The sequence below is a fragment of the Canis lupus genome, chromosome 18, assembly GCF_048164855.1.
Source record: "Canis lupus baileyi chromosome 18, mCanLup2.hap1, whole genome shotgun sequence".
Taxonomy (NCBI): Eukaryota; Metazoa; Chordata; class Mammalia; order Carnivora; family Canidae; genus Canis; species Canis lupus.
The window spans coordinates 22293622-22302987 of record NC_132855.1 but is presented as its reverse complement, the minus strand read 5'-3'; the positions used below and the strand labels follow the sequence as shown (position 1 = coordinate 22302987).

At 41.9% G+C, this 9366-nt stretch overlaps 1 long non-coding RNA gene across 1 annotated transcript in view; it reads right to left on the bottom strand.

Moving 5' to 3' along the window:
• Positions 1–6732: 6732 nt before the first annotated feature.
• LOC140609479 (uncharacterized) overlaps positions 6733–9366 on the bottom strand; it is a 35767-nt gene continuing 33133 nt past the window's right edge. The window contains exon 5 of the long non-coding RNA XR_012011304.1: positions 6733–7431. This is a non-coding gene — a long non-coding RNA (uncharacterized lncRNA). The remainder of the gene's footprint in view (positions 7432–9366) is intronic.

Here is a 9366-nt window from a genome sequence, read left to right as displayed (position 1 = left end):
ACATTGTGTGTGTGTGTGTGTGTGTGTGTGTGTATCCATATATATATCTGTATATATCTCTCTATACATATATCACATCTTCTTTATTCATTTATCTGTCAAAGGATATCTTGGCTCCTTCCAGAGTTTGGCTATTGTAGACTTTGCTGCTATGAATATTTAGGTGCAAGTATCCTGTTATTTCACTACATCCGTATCTTTGGGGTAAATACCCAGTAGTGTAATTGCAGGGTCGTAGGGTAGCTCTATTTTTAACTTCTTCAGGAACCTCCACACTGTTTTCCAGAGTGGCTGCACCAGCTTGCATTCCCATAAATAGTGTAAGAGGGAGGAACTGAATTTTTTTTTTTTAAGATTTTATTTATTCATTCAAGACAGAGAGAGAGAGAGAGGCAGAGACACAGGCAGAGGAAGAAGCAGACTCCATACAGGGAGGCTGACGTGAACTTGATCCTGGGTGTCTAGAATCACACCCTGGACTGAAGGCAGCGCTAAACCGCTAAGCCACCAGGGCTGCCCAGGAACTGAATTTTTGATTTAGTAAATAATAGCCACATATGGCTAGTTGCTACATATTGGGTGCATAGAGAAGGTACAGCACTCATGCTTCAAGCAAGCAGATGAAAGCAACACTTTTAAGGGCAGTGGCTGAAAAATGCAAGAAGAGCCCATTGGATAGGTCCCCGAGTAGCACGGTAGCTGTGCAGTCCTGGACTGCTTGTTAACATGAGAAAAATAGACCTTGATTCAGTTAAGTCACTGTTGTTGGGTTTCTGTTGAATGTAGCTTTATGTGATTATACTATGTACTCTGATCAAAATGTTCAGATACTCAAGTGTAGCCTCTGGAGGAGGCAGTTTCTTTCTTTCTTTCTTTCTTTCTTTCTTTCTTTCTTTCTTTCTTTCTTTCTTTCTTCTTTCTTTCAACTTTTGTATTTATTTTTGAAAGGGGGCAGGTAGGAGCAGAGGGAGAGGGAGAGAGAATCTCAAGCAGACTACCTGCTGAGTGTGGAGCCCGATGCAGTGCTCAGTCTCACCACCATGAGATCATGACCTGAGCTGAAATCACGTATCAGATGGTTGACTGATTGAGCTACCCAGTTGCCCCACTTGAACTGCACGAATAGCCTAGCCGCCACTCCGGCGAGCTGCTCGCTACATCTCTGGGGTGTCTTTAGCCCTCCACTCTCGGCAGTTCCTGCTTAAGCCTTTTGCAATGTCCTTGGAACCACGCGATCCCCAGCGAGCAGGATGGCCTGGACTGCAGCGGGCGGCTACCAAGCAGCGGCAATTCTTGAAGAAAGTTAAATAGTAAATAATAACTTTGTGCAGCATCTAGCTATGCATTGAAGTCTTTTTCTCCTCATCTGCTTTTTGGATTTGCATTTCTTTCCTTTTCTTTTCTTTTTTAAAGATTTTACTTATTTATTCATGAGAGACACACACAGAGAGAGGCAGAGACACAGGCAGAGGGAGAAGCAGGCTCCATACAACGACCCCGACCCCAACGTGGGACTTGATCCCGGGTCCCCAGGATCACACCTTGGGCTGAAGGCGGCGTTAAACCCCTGGGTCACCGGGGCTGCCCTGGATTTGCATTTCTAAATGCTTGTCTAGCCACATATATACATGCCTTATACTTTAAGCATGATGGCTAAGCACTTGGGAAATGGAATCAGGTTTGTTGGTTTTACATCCCAGCTCTGCCACTTACCATGCAGAGGTTGAAGAGGCCACATCACTTTTTGTTTATCTTTGGTTTCCTTATCCACAAAATAGGATTATATTTCCAAGTTATCGTAAGGATGAAAATGAAGTGATGTCAGGTACAGTGCTGTAAATGGTACCCAGAACAACATAAGCATCTTGAGAATGTTAGCTGCTGTCATTGTTATTTTCCACCTGTGGGCAGAACTACTACTTACTTAAAGCATGCATTTAAAAATGTATTTGCTTGAACATCAAAAGAGCCAGGACCAGAAGCCTGGTCTGTTATCTCCCAGATAAGTGCTTTTTCTGCTTTCACAGCATTTCCATTGGACAGATTTTGGGAACACGGCACCATAACATTTATACTCTGAATCCTGTCACTGCTCATCACTGGAGGAGTTCACCTTTCCATGTTACTTTTTCTGTTATTTAAGGAGTAATGTTTCCTTTTGTCTGTATTCTGGATCTTTTGCTTGTTCCTTATCAAAATAGCTCTAGAAAAGAACAGGGGCTTTGAAAGCAAAGAGGCTGAATCCCAACTCTATTGATAATAGTTTTTGTGACCTTGTGCCAACCAGTCAGTTTCTCTGCACCTGCTTTGCCTCCTCTCTAACATAGGAATAATAGAATTCTGTGAGGGTCAGATTGAGATAAATATAAGGCAGCTAGCAGGGTGGGCAGTCATAAATTTTAACTCTCTTTCCTTTTGTGAAGTCCCTATCTGGATAGCTTTTCCCAAGGAGGAAAATACCTTGATGGCAGTTATTTCTGGTTGGCATAGAGGAGGAGGGTTCTAGCTATCATAACTCAAAGAAGATTTTGGGGTCATAACTATCATCATAGAATTTTAAGCTCAGAATAGGCCTGAAAGATCTTCTAGTTGAGACCTTCTGTATTGATGAGAAAATCTTTACCCAAAGAAGTTAGGGACTCTGAATCTTAGAGCTCTAAGACATTGGAGTAGCTACTCTAATTCAACTTACTTTTCTGATCTATAGAACAGAAGTCCTCGGGGAAGAATTGCATTATAAAATTCTTATTTCAGATTTAATCTTTTCAAAGATATTTATCCCTACTCCATGGAGACACAGAGTTGACTAAATATGCAAATCAAGTTTCTCAGCAATAGGTATGATCTTTCAGGAATACTTTTAAGAACCAAAAGGAGACAGAGGAGGTGGCAAGGAGAGGCTCTGAATGATGGAAAGAGCACTATCTAGCACGAGGTCAAAGGGGTCATGTCATAAGTCATTTAAAATTCTCCCATCTTGGGATGCCTGAGTGGCTCAGCAGTTGAGCACCTGCCCCTGGCTCAGGGTGTGATCCTTGGTCTCAGGATCGAGTCCCACATCAGGCTCCCTGCTTGGAGCCTGCTTCTCCCTCTGCCTATGTCTCTGCCTTTCTCTCTCTGTGTCTTTCATGAATAAATAAAATCTTAAAAAAAATTCTCCCATCTTGCGTTCTTCACCTTAAAATGGGGACTCTAATACCCACTTTCAAGCATAGACATGTGGATCAGATGAGATCACATAACTGGTAGCACTTTGGAAAGTGTAAATTGTTCTGGTAGAGTAGGATTATCACATTTCTTAGTGGCTGTGAATTAAAATTCTCACTTCAGTGGGTTCAGAACTTCTCAAAACGCTGTGCTCAGGTGCATATGAGAACACCAGAGGAACCTTAAAAATTCTGTATATAGGTTTGACCTCTCTACTTGAACTCCAGAAAGTTGGCAATGTGAACTCAGATATGTCTCCATTTCTAGAAGTACAGAGTCCAAGGCTCTTACAAAAATTGCATGTTTCTTTTCTTTTGTATTTTTGGAGTCTTAAATCACAAAAGATCACTCAGCTTCCGAAGGGAACTCGGTGAATTATGATCTTCTGTGAACTTGCTGGCAATGGGCTCTCATATTAGAAGAGTTAGTGGTTGAAGATGACTCAAGAGTTTCTCCACACTGATTTGGGAAAGCTTTCTGAAAAATACCATCACATCTCTCTCCAGCCCTGGAAATCCTTGCTGCCACGTTTTGTCTGATCCCTCTGATGTATTTAGTCCCAAGGGTGACATAATGACATCACTGAGTAAATTCTTTCTAATTAACTGCCCAAGGGTAAACATAATTGAACTCAAGTGCTCCGTATTTTGAAGGGTGTGTACTGTTATCTCTGTATGATGGTATTGGGGCAAGTGAGTTCTAAACACAAACAGATCATTCTGTGTGCTGGTTCACATCTTTGCCTCACATTACCTAATTCAACTTCAGTTACACTTCAGAGTAGAATAAATGGAAGTTCATGCTCCTAAATACACAATATGGACAGATGCACATATCAGTAGTTCATATGTTAAAATGATGCTTCTGGCATTGATAAAAATGTACCTATGTGAGAAGAACTGAGTGTCTAATTATAATTGAAATATCTACAACAGTATAGTTAACTTGGATCAATTTTAGGTGAGGGATAGGGTTCAAAACTGCTTTTAGAATTAAAAATTGGAATTTTTTTTTCTACCAGTGAAAGTTAAAACTGTGGAAATAAAGCAGTGGAGAAATAAATGATTCATCTAGTATCATTGGGGAATAGAAATGGGATTATATTTCACAGGGCTGAAATTTTGGGGGATTCTATTGTTTTCCGAAAAAAGGAAGGGTAGTTGGGTAGTTTTTTTCAAGCTCTTCCCCTAGTAACTCAGAAATTTATTAACCTGCTCATTAAAAAAAAATGATGTCTTAACAACCTAGTATTAATTAATTTATTTACTGTTATACTTCTTGGTGTCTGTCATTTTCTCTTTGCAATAGGTTCCCTAGTCAGGCCTCACTGAGTGACAAACTCAAATTTTGTAAAGACAAAATTTTTTCTTCTCCTTTATCTTATTAACTGTAACAGTTACAGCTGATGTATAGTACATCTTGAAGTCACCTGGAAATTTATTATTGTCAAGAAAATTTTCTATTAACTTGTTCAGTCTCCTGTGGTTTATCAAACTCAGGTCTCTTCAAATGAGGTGAAAACAAATTCTGATTATGAATCAACTGATACCCTCCTTTGTGTACAAGAATGACAACTGTCTCTGAGGCCAGAAAGCCTTGTTCCCACACTCCGTAAAATATGCACTGGCTGTTAGAAGGAGCTTCTTCTTCCTGTAGGGGACATGTTCCTTATAAAAGAAGGTATAGGAAGATGAAGAAGCAGAAACCCTGCCCCAGGATCTGCTGCTCTCAACCACTTTTATGTCCCACTTTTCTTCAGCAGTAAGATGTTCCACTGGTGGTCCCAGATGAACCATGCCTCCTGGTGCTCACCATTTATATATTCCTCTTCCATATTGACTCCAGACTTGGCCCATGCAACTTGACGTAGACCACTTGGCAAGTCTTATCCAAGCAGAAGCTTCATAAACACTGACATTTTACTCCCTCTTGGAACCGTGAGACCAGCATGCTGTGGGGAAGCCCGCACTAGCCTCATGAAGAGACCACATGAAGGAGAACTGAAGTCTCAGGCACTTAACCCCTGGAAAGTCATTTGAACTATCCCAGCTGAAGCCCCAGAGATTGTGGAAGAGTGGGGAGCTGTCTCTGCTGTTTTCTGCTTGTTCTCATCCAAAAATGGTGAAAAAAAACCAATCTGTATTATTTTAAGCCACTAAATTTGGAAGCGTTTTTCTGTTGCAGTAAGTAACAGACAGATTAAGTATAAAGTAGCACTTAAGGGCTGGGATTCTGAAGCCCCCTTGCCTGGGTCTGAACCCTAGCTCTGTCATGAACCTGCTCTGTGGCCTTGAGCAATTTACCTATCACTCTGTGCCTCAGGTTTGTCAGTTGCAGAGTGACACTAATAGTAGTACCTAACTACTTCATGGGTTGCTGTGAGCATTATATGGGTTTGTACATGCAAAAGCACTTAGATCACTACTTGCTACATAGCAAGCACTGTACATGTGTTAGCCGCCATGTTTCTAAAAAGAGGCTCTCAGAAAGACTGGCTCAGTCAGTAGCAGCCAAGGCATGTGAGAACAGAGGGACGTCCTCCATAACTGGCTTGTTGTGTGCAGTCACCGGAGTTGGTGCATTAATAGTGCTGTAATGAAGGGCTGTGATTCCTTCCAAGTCCCTTCCCTTTTGGAGACTGTTATGTTTCAAAGGAGGGAGACCCCTATGTGGTTTTGTTAACACGAAAAGGAAGGTACAAGGCCTGAGTCCGGGTTTGGACTTGCCCTGGTGGATTTAGCATTGTTCTGGATTAGCTCCATGGTGTTGAGTAAGTTGAGTGAGTAAGTCACTTAGCCCATGTGGACTTCAGTGTCACATCTGTTAAAAGAGCGAGGGTCAGACTTGCTGGCCTCAGAGTTCATGGTGCTCTTTTCTAATGGAATGATGATAGTTCATATGTTAGGTGGGCCTAATACCTAATGAGGAGGTATTTGGGGCAGATGAGTACCTCATACTCCTTAGATAATGTCAAAGACGCACTACAGAAACCATACCCTGCCCCCGCCCTACCCAGCATATAGAATTGCTGTCTCCTAGCCTAGCACATGCTCCTGCTTCAGCTATCCTTACATCCAACTTCAGTATCTATATCACCTCCTTGCCTGAGGCAGCAACATGCCTCATTGACCATTGTATTCTCAGGGGCATTACTTAGTAGGCACTCAGTAAAAATATTTGATAAAAGAACAAAGTAAATCACCCATGATTGTCCTGCTTCACCTCCCTTGTCTTTCTGTTGACTTTCAGGAGGCAGAAGATGCTGGGAGGAAGGTGAACAGCCCTAGAAGAGGCCTAGTAGGGCAATAAGGAATTGGAAGATAGTCCTCTGGGACTTTGAAAAAAGTGCAGATTGCTCCCACTCTTCAGAATGTTCTAGTTCTCTGTAGGTTCAAGGAAAGGTCTTTGGAGTTCTTCAAATACAGAGTTAGGGTTGATAAAAGCCCAATGTGAAGTATGTTGCAGGAGCAACCACAAAGCTTTCAAGCTCAGGTCTTTCCTCTCCCTTGTACAAGACCACATATGCAAACCTCAGCCTGATCTGGCCACAAAGAGCAGCGAGCACTTTACAGCATGTGTTCTGTTGATTGAGTTATTCTCTTTACGAAGTGTACTTTGAATGCTTCCATTCAGTAAATTTTTAATAGATACTAAGCCTCATGCTAAGGGTCTGTTAATTTATTTATTCACTTATTCATCTATTTCCAGTGTTCATAGGACTTTCGTTGGGTCTCATTGGAAAACACAGCAAAATGCTATTATGAAACTCTGCATTATTTTACCAACCTGTTCTGTCAAACTTAGTATTCCCATGTGAGAATTCCTTCTGACATTTCTTGGGACATTTATATCTTTGTCCGAATCCCCAGAAATACGCTGATTGCGTGTTATGTGTCAGGCATTTTGGTAGGCACTGGGCAAGGGCTGTAAATAAGACATTATCCTTGTTTTCACAGAGTTTGCAAAGTACGTCTTTTAACCTTCTTGATAGCGCTACATATAATTGTTCTTCCCATTTCACAGAAGAGGAAGTTGAGGCAGCAGTGGACATTGGTCTGTATGTCCTTCTTTGGTCTGTATGTCCTTTATTATCAGAGTTGGAGATAATTCAACAAGACAGCTTTTGTTTTGAATTCAATGTATACATTTCCACAGTCTAATCTGTACTCTGTGAGATAATATTCCATTTCCTCGCTGCTGGGGGGATTTGGTGCTCCAGGTCACCTGGCCAGGATGATAAGACAAGTGAGGAAAGCATGCAGTCCCAAATGATACATGTGGTGTCCCCACCCTAAGTTCTTGTTGCTAACACACCCTATGTGTTTGCTACCTAGGGAGCTTTTTGCTGAGACTTGTTCTGACAATGCTGAGCATAAGATTTGAAAAATTTATAAAATGAACATCTGTGAAATTATGAAAAAAATCTGGATTCATTTTCTGCTTGAATAAAATCCCGATGTTTTTGTTTCTTTTCATTTTGTATGAGAAAATGCGTACCATGAAATTAAGACCAAAGACAACATAAACATTCTGGGATGTTTCCCTCATCTTCTCCTGTTTGGGTAGTCAATAGACTATTTTCCAAGCCTGCTACATTAAGAGCATTATATGTGTTTTGGGAGGAGGGGGTTTGGTTTAATTTCTTCCCTATATTTGTTGAAAATATGTTACATGTAAGGCACAGTGTTCTGTGCCATAATGGATCATTCGACTTTCAGGAGAATTGGCAATGACTTTGGGGAATATTGGCAGCTCAGGTGTGTGTGAGCAGAGCCTTGAGAGCAAGTTGGCTTTCACTAGGTTGAGATTTTGTATGGATGGACACCCATTCTCAGGGCAAAGGTATGGGGCAGAAAAAATGCAGTTTGTGTCCAGACACTAGTGTAGCAGGCCTGGAGCTTCGAGGTCATGGGACTGAGGAGGAAGGGAGAGAGTCTAAGCTGATTGGGTGGCAAAGTAGACTGCATTTTGGATGACAGTTGAGGAAGGAAATGATTCTGTTACCTAGTAAAAGGGAACAGTTGCAGCAATAGCAACAAGGAAAAGGAGGAGGAGGAGGAGAAGGAGGATAAGTAGTCCTTCCTGGTTTGTAATCTCTATGGAAATGTTTACAACATCACATGAAACTCACTTTGGGGGACAAAGATTTAGAAATACAAACAAATGGAGAGTTTGCAGGACTTTCAGTTTCTAGCTTTTCCGTGGTCTCCTGGGGGTGATTCAAATGGGCTATGCATGGCCAGAAAGACCAAGAAGGTCCGGTTCAGTCCTTGGTTGGGTTTGTAAAGGCTAAGTCCTTCCTTGTTTATCACCCAGGTTTGAGCAGACGGGAGATCACTCTAGCTGGTCTCTGGTACCCAGACACTACTTTCCTGTGGTCCCATTCTGCACTGGATTTGTAGGCCCCAGCCTGAAACTGACTTCAGTTTCCCAGAGATCTGACCCACCAAGGGTCACCAAAGCTTTGCAAGGCTCTCTGAGTCAGCAGTTGTCAAACTTTTTCTGTTTCTTTTTTAGTAGCGGAACTGTTCTTTTTAAACAAACAATAAATTCTTGGAAAAAGCCAGCTATGTTAAACTGATAGATGTAGCACTGCCGGCTGAAAGTGGAGATGAGGGGCTGCACGAGTCCTACCCCTAGGCCCACTTCTGGTGTTCCCTGAGTTCAGAGGGTTCTGTGGAACATGATTTGGACCCCCTGTTCTAGTCCCAGTCTTGCCAAAATCAGCTCAGTGACCAGAATGAACTGGATCCCAATGAAGTCCCCAGAGGTTTTGGTATTAGGGAAGAAAGATGCTGTTTGTATGGGGCTAAGGGGGGGGGTGAGGGTCGGAGAGCTAGTGGTGAGGTTTAGGAGAAAAGATGGCTGATGCATCGTTTTTCCATGCTCCTTGTATTTTTGCTGGGCACCATTTGGAAATACAGCAAAGTGCTATTACGAAACTCTGCATTATTTCACTGATCTGTTTCCCCTGTCAAACCTAGTGTGTCCATGTGGGAATTCAGCTCCAGCATTTCTCAGGAAACTTATGTTTTTCTAAATCCAAAGAAAAAACTGTCAAGAAATTGGGGAAAAGGGGAAAAAGTGTAATTCCCCTGTGAGAGTTAAAATTTGGTGATCAACAGAGCAACTACTGATCAGAAGGAGTCCATGGACATC